This window comes from Gopherus flavomarginatus, chromosome 19 (genome assembly GCF_025201925.1).
Source record: "Gopherus flavomarginatus isolate rGopFla2 chromosome 19, rGopFla2.mat.asm, whole genome shotgun sequence".
Classification (NCBI taxonomy): domain Eukaryota; kingdom Metazoa; phylum Chordata; order Testudines; family Testudinidae; genus Gopherus; species Gopherus flavomarginatus.
Window position 1 is genome coordinate 644,996 of NC_066635.1, and position 23,790 is coordinate 668,785.

The following is a 23,790-nucleotide window of genomic DNA, read 5'->3' on the forward strand; positions in this document are numbered from 1 at the left end:
GTTGGTTAAAAGATCCATATACATACAGACTTGAATTCAATTTTCTTGAGATTTAGATACATAGTAGAGACGAGCTTATAGTTGCCAAAAGTCCTTTTAGAAATAGTCCAATGTCCATATTCAAGGTGGCTCCAGTCAATGACTGGGGATCTCAATGCTTATGACTTAAAGTTTCTCCCTCTTGAAACCCAAAGCAGATCTGAGATGAAGAAGGATCATGTCCCAGGCTTCTTATACATCTGCAGCAGCCTTTCGGCCTGAGAAACCAATAGGCTTAACTCCTTCTCCCAAACATCCTGGCAATTAGCACAGAGTAATTTATCCATTAAACAGTTCAGATACAGGTTACCACAACCTTCAAAGAGACACACAGACAATAATACTATTTCACTCAAGTATGATCTTAAATGCTAATATTCCCTTTTTTGATCCTTGAATTAAAACTATAGCAATAGACAAGACTCGTTTGCTTACATCACAAGCCCTGAGCAAACATAGATTCATAGATTCTAGGGTCAGAAGGGACCAATGTGAAACATCTCCCCTTCTACCTCTAACAATGCAGACTTGCATTTCAAAGCTCTGTTCATTTACAGATCTTCCTAACCAGTCCGTAATGTTCACCCATGGGTCAGATCAGTCGGTGAGGTGAGTTAATTAACTCTTTCTGGCCCTGTCACCTTTCAGTGAGATATTATATTATACTCATAACACCACAGGCGGGGCGCTGGCTTCCCTCCCCAGCTCCGGGAGGGGCCTGGGGAGTGGTGGTTCCAGAGGGGGCAGGGCACCGGCTTCCCTTCCCAGCTCTGAGTGGGTAGCGGGGAGCGCTGGTTCCAGTGGGGACGGGCCACCGGCTCCCCTCCCCAGCTCTCGAAGGGGCCTGGGGAGTGGTGGTTCAAGTGGTGATGAGACGCTGGCTTCTCTCACCAGCTCTGGGAGGGGCTTGTGGATTGGCAGTTCGAGCGGGGGAGGGGCGCTACCTCCCCTCCCCAGCTGTGCCAGGGGAGTGAGTGTCTGCCATTGGGGAGGGGGCAGGGCGCTGCCGCCCTCCTCGGCTCTGGGAAGGGACAGGGTGGTGGCCATTGGGGGGGGTGGAGCGCTGCCTCCTATCCCCGGCTCTGCGAGGGGAGTAGGCGGTGGCCGATCCTGCGGGGGTGGGGCTCTGTTTCCCTCCCCAGCTCTGCGAGGAGACTGGCCGATGGCCGTTGGGGACGGGGCAGGGCACTGATTTCCCTCCTCAGCTCTGCGAGGGGACTGGGGAGTGGCTGTTGCCGTGGGGGTGGGTCGCTGGGTTTCCTCCCCAGCTCTGCGAGGGGAGTGGGGTGCTGCCGTTCCTGCGGGGGCGGGGTGCTGCCTTCCCTCCATGGCTCTGCGAAGGGACTTGGGAGAAGCTGTTCCTGCGGGGGTGGGGCGCTGTGTTCCCTCCCCAGCTCTGCGAGGGAACCGGGGAGCGACCTTTCATGCAGGGGTTGGGCGCTGCCTTCCCTCCTGTTGCCGGCACAGATAGTGCTCGTGGCCAAGCAACAGCAGTTCGTGACCCTCTGTGCTCGGCTCGAATAAACACACCAGGGTGGAGAAGCAAAACACAAGTTTATTTGAGCTCAAATAAGGTGCAAGGGAGAATACAATCTCAAATCCTGCACACACACACAAGCGGCTTTTCCCTTTTTAAATTCTTTTTCCTTTCCCCCGCTCCTTTCCCTGTAGCAATTACGTAAGCACAGGTGCATTAAGTAATCTTGGCCTCGGCACCTCATTTGTAAGTTTTTCTTCTGCCAGTTACCTTGTCCTTCAACACGGAGGCCTTATCACTACTGCTTTAGACCGGTTTGACCTTTCCTGCAACTGACAGCTTTCTAGGTCGAGTAGAGTTCAACATGGAAGGGCTTTGATTCGCTTTGGCCTAGAACAGGAGGGCTTCATCGACACTCGTGGCCTTCCACCCACCCGAGTTACCTAGGGTTATGCCTAGTGTCACCAACAACTCCCTCCTTTGAGAACACTTAACAAATCTTTTTGCTGAGTTTTCTCATACTTTGAGGACAAAAAGCGATTAAGCTCTAGGGAGCTGGAGTGCTTTACAGCAAGCAAGCAAGAGGAGAGTAACGATACACAACACCACACCAGTGAGCAGGAGGCAAACAATGCCTCCCCCTAGTTTCCCCAGGTTGAGTAACCAGCCCCAGACGTAATCAGAAATAGTGGGTTCCCTTTCCTGGGCCTTCCACTGTTCAAAAGCCTGTTTGGCTGACATGATGTGCTTGTTAATATCCTGTGCGTTTTTTGGGACATAAATACAGCATTCATCCCCTATAAGGGCGCACACCCCGCCCTGTGAAGCCACACTTCCACCCAGAAAGTGTCCACATATGTCTCCATGATCACAGATCAGATGGTATTTCTGATGTGTCTGTAAGGGCAGTGGGCCAAGTCTGGTACTCAAGATCACTCCGAATGGCCATCAGCTGGTCATTCAGGAAATCCTGAATTCCTACACATACTAGATCCCACTGCAATGCCTTCCCAGCAGCCTCAGTGATATTCAAGACCATCTTTCCTTGGTGTAGTACGATAATACACCTGTTACTTCACTATTCTCCGGTACTTTCAAAAGGCATTAACATTAGGAGCATAGGAGGGGGTTACATTATCAGTCACTCTCCAGGACACATGGCGCAGCCTGTAGAATAAACCCCAAACTCCAATCAATACTACATTCCCAAGCATGGGTCCCACAAATGTCCTCCCGCCAGTGTATAATTCTTTGTTTCTTCACTAGGGTCAGTTCTTAATGTCCTTTCTACTCAGGAATTCCTGGACTTTGGCAATTTCAGTGCAGTGAGTGTTTCTTTTTCTTCCTCGGAACAGTCCTGGTTCAGCATCCTACAGGGGAGAGGTTACCAGCACTTCACCTTGTACTTTTCCCCTGTTGTCCAGAAGGCACAGTGGAGCTAGAAGGAGAAATAGGCTAATCATCAGTAGGAGAATTCTCCCGATGTGGAGGGGTCTTTTTTTTGTAGTGAGAATCATGGGTACAGGCAGTCAGTCTTTGGCACTTCACAGTGGTGTTGGTAGTCAGCAGGACTCAATAAGGGCATTTCCAGCATGGAGCCAGAGCAGTCTTTCATTGGTGGACCTTTACATTGATCAAGTCTCCTGGTTCCAAGGAGTGGCAGGGCTGCTAGGGTCTTTGGGTAGCGCTTCTTTACCTGTTAGAAAAGAAACCTAACACATTTCATTAGTGCCTGGCAATGTTTTTCAGATCTCATAGCTGCGTGGGCAAATTCAATCCCTCCTTTTCCTGATTGTCAGCCAAGTTTTAACTGTGAGCAGGGTCCTTGAGTGGAGTCAGTGTCTTATCTATAGCCTGAGCTTGCTATTTTATTTTATTTTTCATTTAACTCATTCTGTTCTTTGTCCTTCTTCCCTTTTTGGCTTTTTTTAACCTACAAAGGAAACTTCCACTTTTCACTCATACACCTTTTCCCCTATAATGAACACATAAACATTGCCATTATACAGTACATTAGTCTTATTATTCTATGTATACCACATATACCCTACCACTACAAGAACCTTATTACAGAACTTTAAAGCTGATGAGTTTACTTAATACAACTTCTTTGGCCAATGAAGTTTCTTTTTTTTTTTTCCTTAAGGAAGTGCATTAGACTTTAGTATATCACATTTTCCAGATTTATCCAAGCACCTTGTATTCCAAGTTGAATAAAACAAGTATTTACATTTTAATTTAACCTTTGTTTGATTTTAAACTAGACTATTCTATGAAAATCTTAAACACAACAATTCCGGCCAAAAGACAAACACCACAGGACAGAACATGGAACATAAAATATAATTCCTATTGTGCCAGTAAATGCATGGGACGTTGAATGCTGTTCAGCTGGTATCAGTTTTCTCTGATCATCTGAAAGAAAAAAAACAGAGTTCTACCCCTTCTGGGCAGACAATCATCACTTAAAATATACAAATACCCTTGTTGACTTCAGGCAAAATGAAGGAATTACCCCATATTTTCTTGTATTTGTTTCATAGGCAGCCCAGGTTTTCAATTACATAACACTGTATACATTCTTCAGCTAATTTAACTAAATTGTTCGTAGCCAAATCAAATGATTGCAATCCAATAATTTCCTTGCCTGAATTTATTTACAAACATTTCACAGACACCAAGAACTTTCTTCTTTAGCATTTTTACAAAGTTCAACTGCTGTTCCCTCCAGCAACTACAGAGTTCACTTCTCACTCTCCCTTAAATCACTTGCTTGTCTCCCAACAGCCACTTTTATCAACTTAACTCACCATTCCAAGTAAGTCCTGGGTATTTGAAATCCCCATGCTTACACTTACTGACTCCTTCCTTCCACTACACCCTTAAAGTTTTCCAATCTGTTTTCCAATCTCTCTGTCTGTTGCCTGCCCACCTGGGCCCGATCCTGCTTTTCTTGCTGAATCGTCCCTTCCATGGCCACCAACTTATTCCACTACCAGTTTAGGTAGGAGGGTGGGCTTCTCAACTAGCCCCCAACCCTCCTGGTCTCTTCCCTTAAACATTCTTACTCTCAAGACTACCCGAGTCCTCCCTCGTGAGGCTTGCCACCTGGACAAAAACACATAACCCTAAGCAAAAAAACAAAAAAAACAAAGGTAAAACAAATAGATGGTGTAAATTCTAAAGGGCTCTCCCCTTTTTAATTGCTCACCAGACTGTGACAAATTTCTGTTACCAATCTATCCCTTGTGTCAGATGATCTGGCTGACACTACAGGATCATTGGGGGAAGATAAAGAAAACACACCATATAACTGAATTTTAAATCTTCATTAGTCAGGAAAAACATTAATGCCCCAAGCCCGAAGCCCCTTTCATACTCACACATGTACGTCCGGACTGGCCACTTCTGTAAATAATGTTCAGAGAAGGAGAGAGGTGGACGGGAGATTATCCTGTATATAGCTTATCCAGAATTTCCAGCACGCTTCCGCTCTTGGGAGGGCTGTTCTCTTACACCCTGGAATCTCCTGTGGCGTCTCTTTCAGAGATTCCAGTCCAGGTCGGCTGCCTGTGGCTTCTTTGGTGTCACCAAGCCACACTGGCTCCGGAGTCACAAAGGCACACTGTTGGATCTTACTGGACAGTTAAGCTTTGCAAATGTAATCTCAGTTCTGTAACTTGTATTGCCTTTGGTTCGCCTCTGTCAATTTTCCTTTTTCCACAGCCAGCTGGGGCTGAAAGCAGTTTTTCTTTGTACTTAGCATAGTCTGCGCTGATTCTTGACCTTGAACACAGAGCAACTTTCGTTTATCCCTGAGCCAAGCTGAATTTCAAATTAACCCATTCCTTTCCTCAATAGACAAGCTTGCTCACGCTGTGTCAGGGCTTTTTGGTGATTAAATGCTCCTCTTAGATGTATGATCTTATCTAGATTGAAGTACCTTCTAGTGGGCATTGTTTAGGTGGATTTTCACACATGTAAATATTCCAGTTCTCTAAATACCTGCAGGTTGTTGAACCATAATGTACGTACATGTAATATGCGGGGGTACCCATAGGGGGTGAGGTGGAATGTTTAGACTTCCCCCGCCACTCATTTTCCACTTACACACACAGGGAGGGTGCCCTGTCCGCGCTAGTGGCTCATAAACTAAGGATTTTTCCCTACAGGGTACTCACACAGGAGAGGCTAACGAGGATGGCCACGACTCTCCTACACCTCCCTTCAGCAAAGAGCGTCAACTAGTCTCTGAGAGATGGCGCCGCTTACTCTTATTGCATCCAGTGAGATGATCAGACTGTCAGTAGCCCACACGGAAAGGAAAGGGGGAGGGAAGATGGGTACACACACTCCTAGACCCAGGCAGCTTCCTCACTGGAGGATGCCAGGCCAAGTCAGCCCACCATGGGTCGGACCTCCTAAAGATCCACTAGTTACCGGGCTTGTGTTAGAGTACTTCTGGTCACGAGCTTTTGCTTCACAGGGGAGTCTTCCGGTAACAGTCACTCACACTGGCCCCCAGTACCATTCTGCATCTAATCTTACTTTGCCTTTTTTTCAGTTTATGCTTAGTCATCGTATCCGAACCAAACACCTTCCAATTCACTAGAATGCATTCTAAGGGTGTACACCGTACCTGGTGCCCCATATCATGCCCTTGACCCATTATATGACGCTCTATTGTCTAATGGGAATTACAACGACTGGGCATCCCCAGCCTTTAATTACAATGTCTGGCGTCCCCAGCCTCGGGCAAAAGTCCACGCTACTGGACTGTTCCTACCTTATCCAAGGGACCAGTTCCTCACTGTTGCCCACAGCCAAAGTCCAGACCACTGGACTGTTCTTACCTTATCCAAGGGATCAGTTCCCCACCGTCACCCACAACTGCTTCTCCACTACTCGAGCGTGTTGCACCTTTGTGCCCTCCGGGGTCGGTTAAATTGTGTCTCCGCCGAGGCCCCCGGTGAACTCACCAGTGTGCACTGGGCGTCGGTCATCGCTGCGATCCGTTGAGCACCAGGAAGGATCTGGGCAAGGCTAATTTTAGCCTCGAGCCCATCCAGGGACGCCAAGAACTGTTGCCGGCACAGATAGTGCCCGAGGCCAAGCAACAGCGGTTCGTGGCCCTGTGTGCTCGGCTCAAATAAACACACCAGGGTGGAGAAGCAAAACACAAGTTTATTTGAACTCAAATAAGGTGCAAGGGAGAATACAATCTCATATCCTGCACACACACACAAACGGCTGTTCCCTTTTTAAATTCTTTTTCCTTTCCACCCTCCTTTCCCTGTAGCGATTACGTAAGAGCAGGTACATTAAGTAATCTTGGCCATGGCAGCTCGTTAGTAAGTTTTCCTTCTGCCATTAATCTTGTCCTTCAACAGGGAGGCCTTATCACTACTGCTTTAGACTGGTTTGACCTGTACTGCAAGTGATAGCTTTTTAGGTTGAGCAGAGTTCAACATGGAGGGGCTTTGGTTTGCTTTGGCCTAGAACAGGAGGGCTTCATTGACACTCGAGGCCTTTCACCCACTCGAGTTACCTAGGGTGGGTGGAAGTGCCTAGTGACACCAACACTCCCAAGCTCTGAGAGGGAACTGGGGAGTGGACTTTCCTGCGGAGGCTGGGTGCTGGGTCCCTTCCCCATCTCTGCGAGGGGACTGGGGAGCAGCCTATCCTGCGGGGGAGGGGTGCTGGTTTCCCTTCCTGGCTCTGCGAGGGAACTGGGCAGCGGCCATTCGAGTGGGGGCGGGGTGCTGGGTTCCCTCCCCAGCTCTGTTAATGGACTGGGGACCCGCCGTTCCAGTGGGGGTAGGGCGCTGGGTTCCCTCCACAGCTCTGCCAGGAAACTGGGGAGCGGCCGTTTCAGCGGGGGCGGGGCGCTGCCGTCCCTTCCCAGGTTTGCGAGGGGAATTGGGATTGGCCGTTCCCGCGGGGGGGGGGCACTGCCTTCCCTCCCCAGCTCCGAGAAGGGAATGAGGAGCGGTCGTTCCTACGGGGGCAGAGCGGTGGTTTCCCTCCCCAGCTCAGCCAGGAGACTGGGGAGCGGCTGTTCCTGCGGGGGCAGGGCGCTGCCTTCCCTCCTCAGCTCTGCTAGGGGACTGGGGAGCGGCCATTCTGGTGGGGGCATGGCCCTGGGTTCCCTTCCCAGCTCTGCGAGGGGTCGGTGGGGCCACCATTCCAGCAAGGGCGGGGCACTGCCTTCCTTCCCCAGCTCTGCGAGGGGACTGGGGAGCGGCCGTTCCTGTGGGGGAAGGACGCTGCCTTCTCTCCCCATCTCTGCGAGTGGACTGGGGAGCGGCCGTTCCTGCTGGGGTGGGGCGCTACGTTCACTCCCCAGCTCTGCAGGGGCAATGGAGAGCAGCCGTTCCTGTGGGGGTGGGGCGCTACGTTCCTGTCATGGAGTGTGGGGGAGTCCGGTCCTGCACCCCTCTTCCTGGACTCACAGTGACTCTCAGCCAGCCAGTAAAACAGAAGGTTTATTGGACAACAGGAATGCAGGTTACAGCAGAGCTTGCAGGCACAGTCAGGACCCCTCAATCGAGTCCTTCTGGAGTTTCAGGGTGCTTGGGTCCAGCATAGGATCCCCTGAATTCCCCTCACCCAGCCCAAAATTGAAACTGACTTAGCTCCCCTACAGTCGGCCCCTTCCTTTGTCCACCTTCCCGGGCAAAGGTGTTGACCCCCTTCCTGTTCCCTGGCTCAGGTTACAGTCTGAGTACCTTTCCCTCACCTAAAGTAATCCCCAGCTCACCCAACCCCCATGCAGACAGCCTCTACTCCATCACAGTTCCATTCCCAGCTCTGCGAGGGGACTGGGCAGCTGTCGTTCCTGCAGGGGTGGGGCTCTGGGTTCCCTTCCAAGCTCTGAGAGGGGACTGGGGAGCGGCCGTTCCAGTGGAGGCGGGGCGTTGCCTTCCCTCCCCAGCTCTGCTAGGGGAATGGGCAGTTGTCGTTCCCCCGGGGGTGGGGCGCTGGTTCCCTTCCCAGCTCTGCGATGGGACTGGGCAGCAGCAGTTCAAAGCGGGGGTGTGGCGCTGGGTTCCATCCCTGGCGCTGCGAGGGGACTGGGGAGCTGCCGTTCCTGCAGGGTCAGGGCGCTGCCTTCCCCCCCCAGCTCTGCCAGAGGACTTGAGAGTTGCCGTTCCTGTGCGGAACAGGGCACTGTGTTCCCTCCACAGGTCTGCAAGGGGACTGGGGAGTGGCCATTCCTGCGGGGGCGGGGCGCTGCCTTACATCCCCAGCTCTGCGAGGGGACAGGGGAGCTGCCATTCCCTTGGGGCCGGGGCACTGTGTTCCCTCCCCAGCTCTGCAAGGGGACTGGGGAGCGGCCATTCCAGCGGGGCCCGGGCGCTTCCTTCCCTCCCCAGCTCTGTGAAGGGACTGGAGAGCAGCCGTTTCTGCAGGGGCGGGACACTGCATTCCCTCTCCAGCTCTGCGATGGGAATGGGTAGCGGCCGTTCCTGCGGGGACGAGGCGCTGGGTTCCCTTCCCAGTTCTACCAGTGGACTGGGGAGCGACCTTTCAAGGAGGGGGCAGGGCGCAGCCTTCCCTCCCCAGCTCTGCGAGGGGACATGGGAGTGGCCGTTCCAGCAGTGGAGGTGCGCTGCCTTCCTTCCCCAGCTCTGCCAGGGGACTGGGGAGAAGCCATTCCTGCGGGGGTGGGGCGCTGCGTTCCCTCCCCAGCTCTGCGAAGGGAATGGGAAGCGGCCGTTAATGCGGGAGGGGAGTGGTGCTGCCTTCCCTCTCCAGCTTTGTCAGGGGACTGGGGAGCGGTCGTTCCCGTGGGGGCGGGGTGCTGCCTTCCCTCCCCAGCTCTGCGAGGGAACTGGGGAGCGGCCATTCCAGCGGGGGCAGAGTGCTGGGTTCCCTCGCAGCTCTGCGACGAGAGTGGGGAGCGGCTGTTCCTGTGGGGGTGGGGCTGTCACGGAGTGTGGAGGAGTCTGGTCCGGCACCCCTCTTCCTGGGACCCACAGTGACTCTCAGCCGGTCAGCAAAACAGAAGGTTTATTGGACAACAGGAATGCAGGTTACAGCAGAGCTTGCAGGCACAGTCAGGAGCCCTCAATCGAGTCCTTCTGGAGTTTCAGGGTGCTTGGGTCCAGCATAGGATCCTCTGAATTCCCCTCACCCAGCCCAAAACCGAAACTGAACTGCCCCTCCTCCAGCCAGCCGATTCCTTTTTTCCAGCTTCCCGGGCAAAGGTGCTAAACCCCTCCCTCCTACCTGGCTCAGGTTACAGGCTTAAAGATCCTCTCCCTCACCTAAAGACATCCCTGCCTCTCCCATCCCCCACACAGACAGCCCCTACTCCATCACATCTCTAACTCCTTCAAGCCTTAACTGAGTGGGATCACTCTGCCCTGTGACCTGGGGAAGTTCAGGGCCCTGCCTCCTGGACAACACGTCCGCTATCAGGTTGGCACTTCCCTTCACATGGACCACGTCCATGTCATAGTCCTGCAGAAGCAGGCTCCACCTCAGGAGCTTGGCGTTGGCTCCTTTCATCTGGTGCAGCCAGGTCAGGGGAGAGTGGTGGGTGTATACGGTGAAGTGTCGCCCAAAGAGACATCGCTCCAGTTTCTTAAGGGCCCACACCATGGCCAGGCATTCCTTCTCGATGGCCTCGTAGTTCTGCTCCCGGGGTAGCAACTTCTTGCTCAGATACACGATGGGGTGACTCTCCCCGATTTCATCCTCCTGAATTAACACCACCCCCAGTCCCGTGTCTGAGGCATCACTGAACACCATAAAGGGCTTGTCAAAATCTGGGTTTGCCAGAACTGGGCCACTAACCAGATCCTCCTTCAGTGCCCGGAGAGCCTGCTGGCACTGCTCGGTCCAGACCACCTTGTCTGGCTTCCCCTTCTTGCACAGCTCAGTGATGGGGGCACCTATGGTGCTAAAGTGGGGCATGAACCTTTGATAGTACCCCGCCATCCCAATAAAGGCCTGGACCTGCTTTTTGGTTTGGGGAGTGGGCCAGTCTCTGATCACCTCCACCTGGGCTGGTTCAGGTTTTAGGCAGCCGCTCCCCACCAGATGGGCCAGGTAAGATACTTCAGCTATCGCCACCTTGCACTTCTCAGTCTTTACAGTTAACCCAGCCTCCCGGAGTTGGTTCAGCACTTGTTTAACCTGGGACATGTGGTCCTCCTAGGTCTGGCTGAAGACGCAGATTTCGTCAACATACGCCACAGCAAAAACCTCCATCCCCCTCAGTAGCTGATCCACCAGGTGCTGGAAGGTGGCTGGTGCTCCCTTGAGGCCGAAGGACAGGGTCAGAAACTCGTAGAGCCCCAGAGGGGTGATAAAGGCCGATTTCAGCCTGGCATCTGCGTCCAGAGGCACTTGCCAGTAGCCCTTTGTAAGATCCATGGTGGTGAGGTACCGAGCACCTCCCAGCTTGTCTAGGAGCTCGTCAGGCCTGGGCATGGGGTAGGTATCAGATACGGTGATGGCATTGAGCTTTCGAAAGTCCACACAGAACCGGATTGTCCCATCCTTTTTGGGGACCAGCACCACTGGCGAGACCCAAGGGCTTGAAGATGGCTGGATCACCCCCCAAAGCCAGCATGTCCCTGACCTCTCTTTCTAGGTCCCGGGCAGTTTTCCCAGTGACCCGAAAAGGGGAGCATCTTATAGGAGGATGTGACCCGGTCTCCACCCGGTGGACAGTCAAATTAGTGCGTCCAGGCTGATTGGAAAACAGCTGTTGTTGTAGATGCAGCACCGCTCTGATCTCAGTGTGCTGGGCCAGGGTCAGCTGATCAGAGAGGGGAATCGCCTCCAGCGGGGAACCAGCTTTTGTCCCAGGGAATAGATCCACTAAGGAGTCATCTCCCTGCTCCTCCCAATGTCCACACACGGCCAACACCACATTCCCCCTGTCATAGTATGGCTTCATCATGTTCACATGGTACACCCGACAGTGATGTGCCCGATTCGACAGCTCCACCACATAGTTTACCTCATTTAGTTGCTTGATAACCTTGAAAGGCCCTTCCCAGGCAGCCTGGAGTTTGTTTATCCTCAGGGGGATGAGAACCATCACTTGATCCCCGGTGGCGAAGGTGCGGGCCCACATCTTGTGGTCATACCAGACCTTCTGCTTCCTCTGGGCTCAGGCCAGATTCTCCCTGGCCAGGCCCATGAACTCAGCCAGTCTTTCCTGGAAGGTCAGGACATACTCCACCACCGACTCTCCCTCAGGAGTGGCCTTCCCCTCCCATTCGTCTCTCATCAGCTCCAGGGGCCCCCTTACCCGCTTTCCATACAACAGTTCGAAAGGCGAAAACCCAGTAGATTCCTGGGGTACCTCCCTGTACGCGAACAGCAGGTGAGGTAAGTACTTGTTCCAGTCCTGCGGGTGCTGGTTCATAAATGTTTTTAGCATCATCTTCAGCGTCCCGTTGAACCTTTCCACCAGCCCATTGGACTGGGGGTGATACGCTGAGGCCCAGTTATGTGGGACCCCACATTTTTCCCACAAGCACCGGAGTAGGGTCGACATGAAGTTGGACCCCTGGTCCATTAAGACTTCATTGGGCAACCCCACCCTGCTGAAAATTGTCAGCAGCGCATCTGCCACGGTGTCTGCTTCGACAGAGGACAAGGCCACTGCCTCAGGGTAGCGAGTGGCGAAAATCACCAGCACCAGGATGTATTTCTTCCCCGACCGGGTCGTCTTGCTGAGAGGTCCCACTATGTCCATGGCAACCTTCTGGAAAGGTTCTTCTATGATGGGTAAAGGCCTCAAAGCCGCTTTCCCCTTGTCCCGGGCCTTCCCCATCCTCTGGCAGAGGTCACAGGATTGGCAGTACTGTCGGACATGGGTAAAGACCCCAGGCCAGTAAAAGTTCTATAGCAGCCTCTGCCTGGTGCGCCGGATTCCCTGGTGCCCTGCGAGAGGGAAGTCATGGGCCAGGTACAGTAGCTTGTGGTGAAACTTCTGGGGAACCACCAGCTACCTCCTGACCCCCCATGACTCTACTTCCCCTGGGGGAGCCCATTCTCGGTACAGGAATCCCTTCTCCCACAGGAACCTCTCCTTTCAACCTCTTCTCATGATCTGTACAGCACTGAGGTTAGCCCGGTCCATGGGCTTCCGCAAGGAGGGATCTTTCTGCAACTCGGCCTGGAACTCAGCAGCTGGGACAGGGATTGGGACCTGCTCTCTCTCGCTGGCTGGATCTGAGGCCACCGCCTCTCTGAGCCGTGTCCCTGGGTGTTCCCCCCACACCAGGTTAGGGTCCTGCACCTCAGGCAGAGTCCCTTCCCCGTTGTTGGGGCGCAGTGCCTTTCGCTGACTCTGACTGTGAGTCACGACTAGGGCACTCTGAGTGTTACTTGGCCAGTCCTCGAGGTCCTCTCCCATTAACACGTCCGTGGGCAAATGTGGGTGTACCCCCACATCCTTGGGGCCCTCCTTGGCCCCCCACTTCAGGTGTACCCTCCTTGAATGGGGTCCCGCCCACGCCCATCAGGGTCAGGGAGGTGTCGGGCACCATCCGATCTGAGGCCACCACCTCGTGCTGGGCAAGCATCACCTCTGCGCCCATGTCCCAGTACCCAGTGACCTCCCTCCCATCTACCTCCAGAGAAACAAGGCACTTTTTCTGGAGTGACAGCCTTGCGCCTACCCTGTAAACCAAAAACCCAGAGCTTGGAGCATCCAGCCCCCCAGAGGAGCTGACCTGGGGACCTCCTCCCTCTTTCACAGGTTGTACGCTGCCAGCCCCCCTTTCCTGGGAACGTTGCCCCTCCTCCGACTAGGTCATTATCCAGTCAACCCTCTGCGGGGTTGGGTCTGCTTGGTCTGTCCCTGAGTTTGGGGCACTGGGCCGTATGTGGCCTCATTGGCCACAGTGATAGCAGCCCATGTCTCGTGGGTCCCCTTGAGTGGGTGGGATGAACCTGATGCGGGATGCTCCCCGTTGGTGGGGGTCCTCCATAGGCCCCCGCTGGGAGGTCCCATGGTGACTCTCTCTCTGCGTTGAGGCAGGCCTGCTCCTTCGAGACTCCTCCCTGTTGTCCCCTGCTCGACTGTCCACAAATTGGTCAGCAAGCTGGCCTGCGTGCTGCGGGTTCTCTGGCTTCTGGTCCATCAACCATAGTCTCAGGTCGGATGGGCACTGCTCGTACAGGTTCTCCAGTATGAATAGGTCAAGCAGGTCCTCTTTAGGTTGGGCCCCAGCTGTCCACTTGTGGGCATACCCCTGCACCCGATTGATCAGTTGTAGGTAAGTGACCTCATGGGTTTTACGCTGACTCAGGAACCTTTTCCAGTACATCTTTGAAGTCAGCCCAAACTCGCGGAGCAGGGCCTGTTTGAACAGTTCGTAGTCCCCTGCCTCCGCCCCTTTCAGTCGTCTGTACACCTCCACTGCTGTGGAGTCCAGTAAGGGGGTAAGAAATGGGATCCTGTCTGCAGGGCCAACCCTGTGCAGCTCGCAGGCATTCTCAAAGGCCGTCAGGAAGGTATCTATGTCCTCCCACTCCTTACGCCGGGCCAGCAAGCCTTTATCAAAGATCTTTGTAGGCTTGGGTCCCCCCTCACTCACCGCAGCCGGGGCCCCGCTGCTCGCCAGCCGGGCCAGCTCCAGCTCATGTTTACTCTGTTTCTCCTCATGTTTACACTGGATCGCCCATTCCTTCAGTTCTTGCCTTCTTATCTCGAGCTCTTCCTGTCTCAGCTCCCTGTCATATTCCAGTCGCATCCGCTTCACGGATGCCGAGCGCCGCAGGAATGATCCCCTGCTGGGGGGTGAGCTTCCCCAGAGGATCCCTTGCTGGACGGGGGGGTCACAGTGCCCTTGGTATTCGTTGGGCTCCTCCCTGCCCTTCCCCTAGGCATAGGAAGCGGGGGTCTCGGGAAGCCCTCAGCCACCAGCTGACCACTCCCAGGGGGGACAGACACTGGTATCTGCGCTGCATCTATCAGGCTGCTTCCCTCAGAGACAGTGATCAGTTTATTCAAGTGATCTCCCTCCTCCAGCCGAGCAATCAGCTGGTCTTCTGTGAGCCTCCCTCTGCGCAGCCCCCTCTGCTTGCGTAGCCCAACCAGGTCGCACTTAAGCAGCTTGGCATACATCTTCCTGCTGGCCACTCCCAGGCCGGGGTGCTCACTGATCCCCACGGTTTCCAGGGAGACCCGTAGTGCACCAGCCCTTCTTGAGGTCACCACCCATATGCCAGGGTTGATCCACAGACTTCTCCACTCCTGGGACTGTTCACTGTAATCTCCCGGGGGACCCTGTTACTTCAAAGTCCTTCTCACTGGGCACACACTCCCAGGGGTTAATCACCACTTTGTTTTACTGCTCCCCAGTCACGTACTGCAGGAAGCACCATCCACGGGGTGCAGTATCACCCGCCGCTGCCACAAGTTGTCACGGAGTGTGGGGGAGTCTGGTCCGGCACCCCTCTTCCTGGGACCCACAATGACTCTCAGCCAGCCAGCAAAACAGAAGATTTATTGGACAGTAGGAATGCAGGTTACAGCAGAGCTTGCAGGCACAGTCAGGAGCCCTCAATCGAGTCCTTCTGGAGTTTCAGGGTGCTTGGGTCCAGCATAGGATCCCCTGAATTCCCCTCACCCAGCATAAAACTGAAACTGAACTGCACCTCCTCCAGCAGGCCGATTGCTTTGTCCAGCTTCCCGGGCCAAGGTGCTAACCTCATTCCCTCCTTCCTGGCTCAGGTTACAGGCTTAAAGATCCGCTCCCTCACCCGAAGACATCCCTGGCTCTCCCATCCCCCACACAGACAGCCCCTACTCCATCACAGGGGCTCTGGATTCCTTTCCCAGCTCTGCGAGCGAACTGGGGAGCGGCCGTTCCCGGGGGGGCAGGGAGCTGGGTTCCCTCCCCAGCTCTGCGAAGGGGATTGTGGGGCCGACATTCCAGTGGGGGAAGGCATTGCTTTCCCTCCCCTGCTCTGCCAGGAGACTGGGGAGCGGCCGTTCCTGTGGGGGCGGGGCGCTGCCTTCCTTCCCCATGTCTGTGACGGGACTGGGGAGCGGCCACAACAGCGGGGGCGGTCCGCTGGGTTCCCTCCCCAGCTCTGCCAGGAGACTGCAGAGCGGCCATTCCAGTGTCGGTGGGGCTCTGAATTTCCTCCCCAGCTCTGCGAGGGGACTGGGGAGCGTCCGTTCCTGCGGAGGCGAGGCACTGGGTTTCCTTTCCAGCTCTGCCAGTTGACTGGGGAGCGGCCATTCCTGCGGGGGTTTGGCACTGGGTTCCCTTCGCAGCTCTGCAGGGGACTGGAGAGCGGCCGTTCCTGCGAGTGTGGGGCGCTGTGTTCCCTTCCCAGCACTGCGAAGGGACTGGGGAATGGCCCTTCCTGCGGGGGCGGGACGCCGGTTTCCTTCCCCTGCTCTGTGAAGGGATGGTGTAGCGGCTGTTCCTGCGGGCTTGGGGGGCTGCATCCCCTCCCCAGCTCTGTGAGGGGAATGGGGAGTGGCCGTTCCAGCAGGGGTGGGGAGCTTTCTTCCCTCCCCAGCTCTGCCAGTGGACTAGGGAGCGGCCGTTCCAGCGGGAGCAGGGCGCTGCTTTCCTTCCCCAGCCCTGCAAGGGGACTGGCCAGCGGCCATTCCTGTGGGGGCGGGGTGCTGGGTTCCCCTCCCTGCTCTGTGAGGGAACTGGGCAGCTGTCGTTCCTGCGGGAGTGGGGCACTGGATTCCCTCCCCAGCTCTGCGAGGGGAATGTGGAGCCGCCATTCCTGCGGGGACGGGATGCTGGGCTACCTTCCTAGCTCTGCAAGGGGACTTCTGAGTGGCGGTTCTGGCGGGGGCGGGACCCTGTGTTCCCTCCCCAGCTCTGCAAGGGGACTGGGGAGCCGCCGTTCCTGTGGGGGTGGGGCGCTGGGTTCCCTCCTGATCTCTGCAAGGGGACTGGTGAGTGGTCATTCCAGCGGGGGCGGGACGCTGTGTTCCCTCCCCAGCTCTGCCAGGGGACTGGGGAGTGGCCGTTCCAGCGTGGGCGGGGCGCTGGTTTCCCCACGCCCCCTAGCAGGCCCTGCAAGGGAACTGGTCTGCAAGGGAACTGGTCTGCAAGGGAACTGGGGTGCGGCCCTTCCTGCGGATGCAGGGTGCTTAGTTCCCTACCCAACCGTGGGAGGGGCCAGGGAAGGGGCAGTTCCAACGTGGGCAGGGCGCTGGCATCTCTACTGTCATAAACAGATGGTTAAGCGTTAATGTCTCTTTTACCTGTAAAGGGTTAAGAAGCTCAGTGAACCTGGCTGACACCTGACCAGAGGACCAATCGGGGGACAAGATACTTTCAAATCTTGATGGAGGGACGTCTTTGTTGTGCTGTTCGTTTCGTTCTTTGTTCACTCTTGGGGCTAAGAGGGACCAGACGTGCAACCAGGTTTTCTCCAATCTTTCTGAATCATTCTCTCATATTTCAAAATAGTAAGTATAGCCAGGAAACGTGGATTAGTCTTATGTTTGTTTTCTTTACTTGTAAATGTGTCTTTTGCTGGAAGGATTTTTACCTCTGTTTGATGTAACTTTGAATCTCAAGCTAAGGCGGCGGCGGGGAGGTCCCTCTGAGCTATATAAATCTGAATACCCTGTAAAACATTTTCCATCCTGATTTGACAGAGATAATTTTTACTTTTTCTTTCTTTAATTAAAGGCTTTCTTTTTTAAGAACCTGATTGATTTTTTTCCTTGTTTAAAGACCCAAAGGGATTGGGTCTGAACGCACCAGAGATTAGTGGGGGGAAAACGAGGGGGGGGGAAGGTTAATTCCTCTCAGTTTTAAGATCCAAGGAGTTTGGATCAGTGTAGCCTCTCAGAGTAACCCAGGGAAGGGAAAGTCTGGGAGGAAAAGAGAGGGGGGGAGGCTAATTTCTCCTTGTGTTCAGATCCAAGGGGTTTGGGTTTGGATTCCCCAGGGAAGGTTTTGGGGGAACAGGAAGTGTGCCAAACACGATATTTTTGGCTGGTAGCAGTGTACCAAATTTAAGCTGATAATTAAGATTAAAAGTGATCGTGCAGGTCCCCACTTTTTGGACGCTAAAGTTCAAAGTGGGGAAAAAACCTTGATACCCCCCCCAGAATGGACCTTGCCTGGGCAGACTCGCTGTAGGAAGTGCACGGAGGGTCAGAGGATGCTGAATGCTCCAAGGAGAGACCCAGGAGGTGAAGACTTGTGAGCTTCTTGCCCTAAAAACGTCTGCTCCAAGGGAGAGGAGGCTCCTCAAAGTCCTGACTGGCTTTGTGGGGAGCAGTTCCAGAGCATCGCCCGGGGACTCCATGACAACTGGTGGCAGTGGCGGGATGTACTGCACCCCGTGAATGGCGCTGCTTGCAGTAAGTGACTGGGGAGCAGTAAAACAAAGGGGGGATAATGAGGACCAGGTGTTCTGAAGGCTCAGAGAGGGACAGTTTCAGGGAGCAGGTAACCTCTGGGAGTGTGTGACCAGCGAGAAGGACTGTTGGAGTAACAGGGTCCCCCTGAGCACTGCAGAGAGCATTCTCAGTGGCGGAGGAGCTTTCTGCTCTGCCCTGGGAGAAAGGATTTTTGCAGGAGCAGGATTCCCCTGGGGATGGCAGGAGCAGTCCCAGGGGCGGAGGATTCTGCAGCTCAACCCTGGCAAGGAGGTGGTGACCACGAGAAGGGCTGGCACACCAGGGGTTCTTCCTGGAAACCATGGGGGAGCCAAGAGCACACAGGCCTGTGAGTCCAGAGCCACTTGGGAATGGTGAGGTGATGGCCTATCACCATCTCCTTGAGAAGGACATTGTGATCCTGTGCACAAAGAGAGGGTTACGCACGGGGAAGTTCACCAAGGCACAGTTAATCGCGCAGTTGGAGGAGAAGGACCGCTCTGAGGAGCAGATTCCTGACCCAGATGGGGCTACAAGAGGATCTGGGAGCAGCTGGAGTAGCAGCCAGGCATCCCCGAGAGTCTGGTCCCCAACCAGATGATGATTTTCATGATCGGGTTCCCCTTCAGGGTGTCGGAGACGTATGGGATGGGAGCAGAGCCTGAGAGTGCGAGAGGATCGTGAGAGAGAGCAAGACCCTGAGGAAAAGCTGCAGGAGAAGCAGCAGCAGCATGGACTTGGGATGGTGGAGCAGAGAGACATAGGGGGCTGCCCAAGGGTCAGTGGGGAAACACGCCCGGGGTGGCGAGACCCTGGGACAGAGAGAACTGTGGTGGTGCAGCCGCAGATGCTGAGGGGCTGTGGGACCTGGGTGACGGTCCCTGGGGTGAAGCCCCTTGTCCTGTCTATGGCCCGTATCCCTGTGTAGACCCAGGAGGGGTCTGGCTGGCTGGTCGTTGGGGTTCTCCAGGATATCGGCTGGGAGGCCCTTTTGGGGGGTGACTGTGTCTCTTTGGGACAGGATCCAGGCCCTGCTCCTGTAATGGAGAGGGTTTGAATTCAAATCCAGGGAACCAATTCGGTAAGACGGAAATGGTCAGTGAAAATGCAGATGACGTGGCTGACAGGGGGGATGGGCTGCTGGGCTCAGGATACCTGCCTACCTGTAACCAGCCCCCTGGGGCTGAGTGGGAGGGAGAGATGCTCCCCACCCCCCTTGCACACCAGAGAGGGGGCTCATGCTGGCTCTGAGGCTGTGACTAAAGCAAAGAGCTCGCTGCCTGCCCCCACTTGAACCACCTCTCCCCAAACCCCTCCCAGAGCTGGGGAGGGAAGCCAGTGCCCCTCCCCCACTCGAGCGGCCACACCCCATGCCCCTCTCAGAGCTGGGGAGGGAAGCCAGCGCCCCGCCCCCGCTGCAACCGCCACTCCCCAGACCCCCCACAGAGCTGGGGAGGGATGCCAGCACCCCGCCCCCCGCTGGAACCGCCACTCCCCAAGCCCCTCCCAGAGCTGGACATGGAAGCCCCCTCTCCCACAGGAACCTCTCCTTGCAACCTCTCCTCATGGACTGTACCACACTGAGGTCAGCCAGGTCCCTTGGTCTCCACAAGGAGGGATCTCTGTGCAACTCGGCCTGGAACTCAGCAGCTGGGACAAGCGCCTCCTCTTGGGCCCCCAAATCCCTGCCACCTTCCACATGGCCACTTTTATAGATACCTCTTCCCTGATACTGCCCTTGCTCAGCTGCACAGAGGAGTTTTCATCCCCAATCCCTGCCTGTCACTGCCCAGCAGCCCTCTGGCACCATTCCTGAGGGTCACCCTGCCTTGCTCTCTTCCTACCATATTGGGAAAGACAGCTCTCATCATTAAAGGTCAGGTGGGTTAACTAGGGGCAGAAGCCCATTCTATGTTTTCCTACTGCAGAGCCCAAGATCAGAGACTCACCTTCAGTGCCACCCAGAGGGGAGGTAAGTGGGGCAATTTGCCACAGGCCCCGCAGGGGTCCCAGGAGAATACAATGTTGCAACTTTTTTTAATGGAAGGGGCCCCCAAAACTGCTTTGCTACAGGTCAGCTCTGCTCACTTTGGGTGTAGGCACCACTGTACTGCCAGAGAACAAGCTGCCCCTGCACAAGATGAAAGAACCTGCCAAAGCCTGGGATTGAATTAGGGACCTTTAGATCTTCAGTCTAATGCTCTCCCAACTGAGCTACTTTGGCAGCTGTATGGGATTATTTCGGCCTGTTGCTTCTCTGTCCAGGATGTTTTTGCAGCCATTGCACACAAAAAGGACATCCTTGTGAGCAGGCCATGGAGACAAGCCTCACTTTTGCCTGCCTTGCTCAGCTTGACTTGCTTCCTCACCCCGTTCCTGCCTTAGTTCCTGGGTTGACCTGGTGGTGGAAGGGGACTGGGGGCCAGTGATGCGGAGAGGAAGTTGAGCTGGACCGTGAGCTAGATTAGACCCTGGCGGTGAGAGTCTGGCCATCACTTGCCACCCCACCCTGTTGTCCTGGCTTCCCTCACTGGGCGTCATTTTGGGAGGTAAGTGGAGCTTCTGCCTCCCCTCCCAATTTTCACACCACAGAGGAGTGTGAACAGGAAAATGAATGGCTGCTTCACACGCCCACCGGAGGAACCCAACGCCCTTAGCTGTGGTAAGTAAGGCTACGTCTTCATTACCTGCCATATCGGCGGATAGCAATCGATTTCTCGGGGATCTATATACCGTGTCTCATCTAGACGCAATGTATCGAACCCTGAACGCGCTCCTGTCAACTCCGGAACTCCATCAATGCAAACGGCGGTAGTGGAGTCGACAGGGGGAGCCGCGGACGTCGATCCCGCACCGTGAGGACGGTAGGTAACTCGATCTAAGATACTTCGACTTCAGCTACGTTATTCACGTAGCTGAAGTTGTGTATCTTAGATCGATCCCCTCCTCTAGTGTAGACCAGCCCTAAGAAGTATCTGTTGGCTGACAGAGCCTGTCCCGGAGCAGCTGGAACAGCAGCTGCCGCCTCCCCCTCGGCTCCAGACTGTGGGAAATGCTCATTGCCCGGCTGCATGGGTGGATGCTGCTCCATGCTCTGGAGAGCATCTGTATTGCTCTGTCAAACCCGCATCTTCACTGAGCCAGTCTCGTAAGGCCCCAAGTGCCCCCTCCAGGCTGGCAGCTGAGAGTCTGTGCCGACATCAGTCCCTCTGCCAGCCCCAGAGCCAGCAGAAGCGCCAGCCCCCCCCAGCACCACAGGGGCACTCAATGCACTTCCTGTGGGGAAATGGCTCCTTGGTATCCAGCTGCTAGAGTGAGAGCCAGGAGAGAGCAGTGTCTGGCTCACCGTGGGGGAGAGAAGAAATCTGATGAGTGTGGATCTCCCTCAGTCTCCCCCACAATGCTGGTCAGTTTTATTGTCACTGTGATAGTCACTGCTTCCCTTCAGGGCCAGCCCTAGGGGGGTCTGGGGTCCAGGACAAATCCCCCCTTTCCTCCCCAGGTCCTGCCCCCACCCCTCACCCGATCCTGTCCCATCTCTTCCCGGCTTGCACCATTCCTCTCCCTCTCCCACCTCTTCCCGTCCCTGCTCCTCCCCCTCCTCACCCAGTGCCTCCTGCACCCCACTGAACAGCTGATCACTGGCAAGTGGGAGGTGCTGAAGGGGAAGAGGAGGAGCTTGTCAGCAAGGCCTGTAGTGGGGGGAGGGTGCTGGCTGCCAGTGGGTGCTGAGCACCTATTTTTTCTCTGTTGGTTCTGCAGCCCCGTAGCTCCCATGGAGTCGCTGACTTGGCTTCCTTCGTACTCTAGAGAGAGGAGCAGAACCAGGGCTATGGCTGATCTGTGGGGCACTAGGTGAGTGGCAGAGGTTTCAGGTGCTGAGAGTTTGCCTGACCCCTCAAGGACACAGTGTGAGGTGGTGCCCCAGGGATCTCTATGTAAGGAGCAGAACAGGATTTACTTGGGGTGGGGAGAGAATTGAGAGTGTCTCGGGGGTGGTACAGAGGTGTTGCCCAGGTGAGAGACTGGCTAAAACACAGGCCATGTTGTGAGTAGGATTCAAACCTGCACAGGGAAACCCTATTAGACTTCAACTCCCACATCTTAACCACTCAGCCATCATAGCTGTGAGTGAAAAACTGCCCCAATGCCAGAGAAACTGGTAAAGAATCACAATGACCAGATGTGAAGTCATCTGAACTACAGAATTCCCACCACAAACCTGGCTCCCAAAGCACGAGGGAGATTTGGGGTTTGTTCTCTTTGCCTAGCCATGTGCAGTCGCACAGAGAGCACGTTTAAAAGTCTCCCCTCCCACAGAGTGGGAATGGGAAATGATTCTCAACTTGAAACCTGATGTAGGGTGACCAGACGTCCCGATTTTATCAGGACTGTCCTGATATTTTCTTGTTTGTCCCACGTCCCGACCGACGTTCGGTCGGGACCCTGGACAAACAAATAACTTTGTCCTCTTCTCCGACACACAGGCATAGTCTGGAGGGATACTTGCCCCCCCCAACTCCGCCCCCTCATTCCCCCATTGGCTCCCTCCCCAAATCCTCGTCCTGGCCCTGCCTCTTCCTCAAGCACGCGGCATTCTTCCTCCCTCCCAGGTTTGCACACGGGCCATGGCCATGGCCGGGAACGCAGCATGGAAGCTGCTCCAACCCTGCAGCCTGCGGGGCAGCGCAGTGGGGTTGGGGGCAGCGTGGAGCAGGCAGGGCCCAGGTGGGCGGAGACACACGTGGGGCGGACACACTCCTGTCGGGAGCTGCCTGGTTCACCCCTTGCCCGGGAGTTGCAGGAGGGGCCCGGATTATGGCTCGGCTGCAGAGCTCGGAGCCCAGGCTGGGCCCAGGAGTGAGGGGATGGGGGAGCTGGGGGTGTAGCGGGGGTTGAAGCTGAGAGTTGGTTGGAGATGGGGCTGTGCCACTGCCGCTTGGCTGCGGGGGGGGGGGCCTCTGGCCTTTTTTTTTTTTTTTGCTCCGCCCCCCGCATCCCGATATTTCATCTTTGACATCTGGTCACCCTAGCCTGATATGAAGGGGGATGTCTGGACCAAGGGGCCAGGGACTGGCCTTTGCTAGAGAAACCACTGTCAAGTTTTAGCCAATTAGGACAAGTCAGCAAATAAGAACAACCTCAGGTATCAGTAACTGCTACAGGTTGCAAATTCCTACATGCAGCAGTTTCTGGCACTACACCTGCACAGCTCTGCTCCCCGGCTCTTCTCGGGCTCCTGCTCTCTCCTTAGCTCTGCCCCACTCTCGCCCAGGCAGTTCCAGCTCACATGGAGGATGGGACCCCCTGCCCTGTTGACTCCCTCATTACACTGCCTGGCCTGTCAGTGCGGCTAACTTGGAGCTTTGGCCTCTCCCCATTGTCCCTGGGGACTGTCAGTCTCAGGGTTCTGATTTCCCATTGATCCTTCCCCCTTCTATTGGTGCTGGGAACTAGCCAACCAAACTCTCCCCCCACACACACACACTAAGTTTTAGTAAAGGGCCAAGAGCCCGCTTACACAAGCCAGCCCCATGAGGGTCACCGATGTGCAGAGAAGGCAGCACAAGCTGGTCCCATGGTGTAATGGGCAGCACTCAGGACTCTGAATCCTGTAATCTGAGTTCAAATCTCAGTGGGACCTTGTGTTGCTTTGTGGTCATAGGCGGCAGGTTATATATGTTTGTGGTGCTTGAGCTCCAGGAATATTGAGGGCTGGGGCCCTGCTCCAGCAATATTTGGAGCTGGGTCTCTTCCCCTGGCACCCCTTCCCTTGCATGTCCCCCCCTGAAGCGCTGCGTCCCTGCCTGACAAAAAGCAGCGTGCGCCTGCCCCTGCTGCTGGAGTCGAGGGATTCTGGGCAGAACTGCTGTCTGCTTCCCCTGGGTCCTAGTGCCTGCTCTCCGCAAATGGCAAGGCAGGCTACCCT

The 23,790-nt window shown here is 55.2% G+C and overlaps 2 non-coding genes across 2 annotated transcripts; one reads left to right on the forward strand and one right to left on the reverse strand.

Annotated features, from left to right (window-relative positions):
* Nucleotides 1–20,012: 20,012 nt before the first annotated feature.
* TRNAF-GAA (transfer RNA phenylalanine (anticodon GAA)) lies at nt 20,013–20,085 on the reverse strand. Its single transcript has one exon. It is a non-coding gene; the product is annotated as a tRNA-Phe (tRNA).
* Nucleotides 20,086–23,433: 3,348 nt separating this feature from the next.
* Nucleotides 23,434–23,505, forward strand: TRNAQ-CUG (transfer RNA glutamine (anticodon CUG)). Its single transcript has one exon. It is a non-coding gene; the product is annotated as a tRNA-Gln (tRNA).
* The last annotated feature ends 285 nt before the right edge of the window (nt 23,506–23,790 follow it).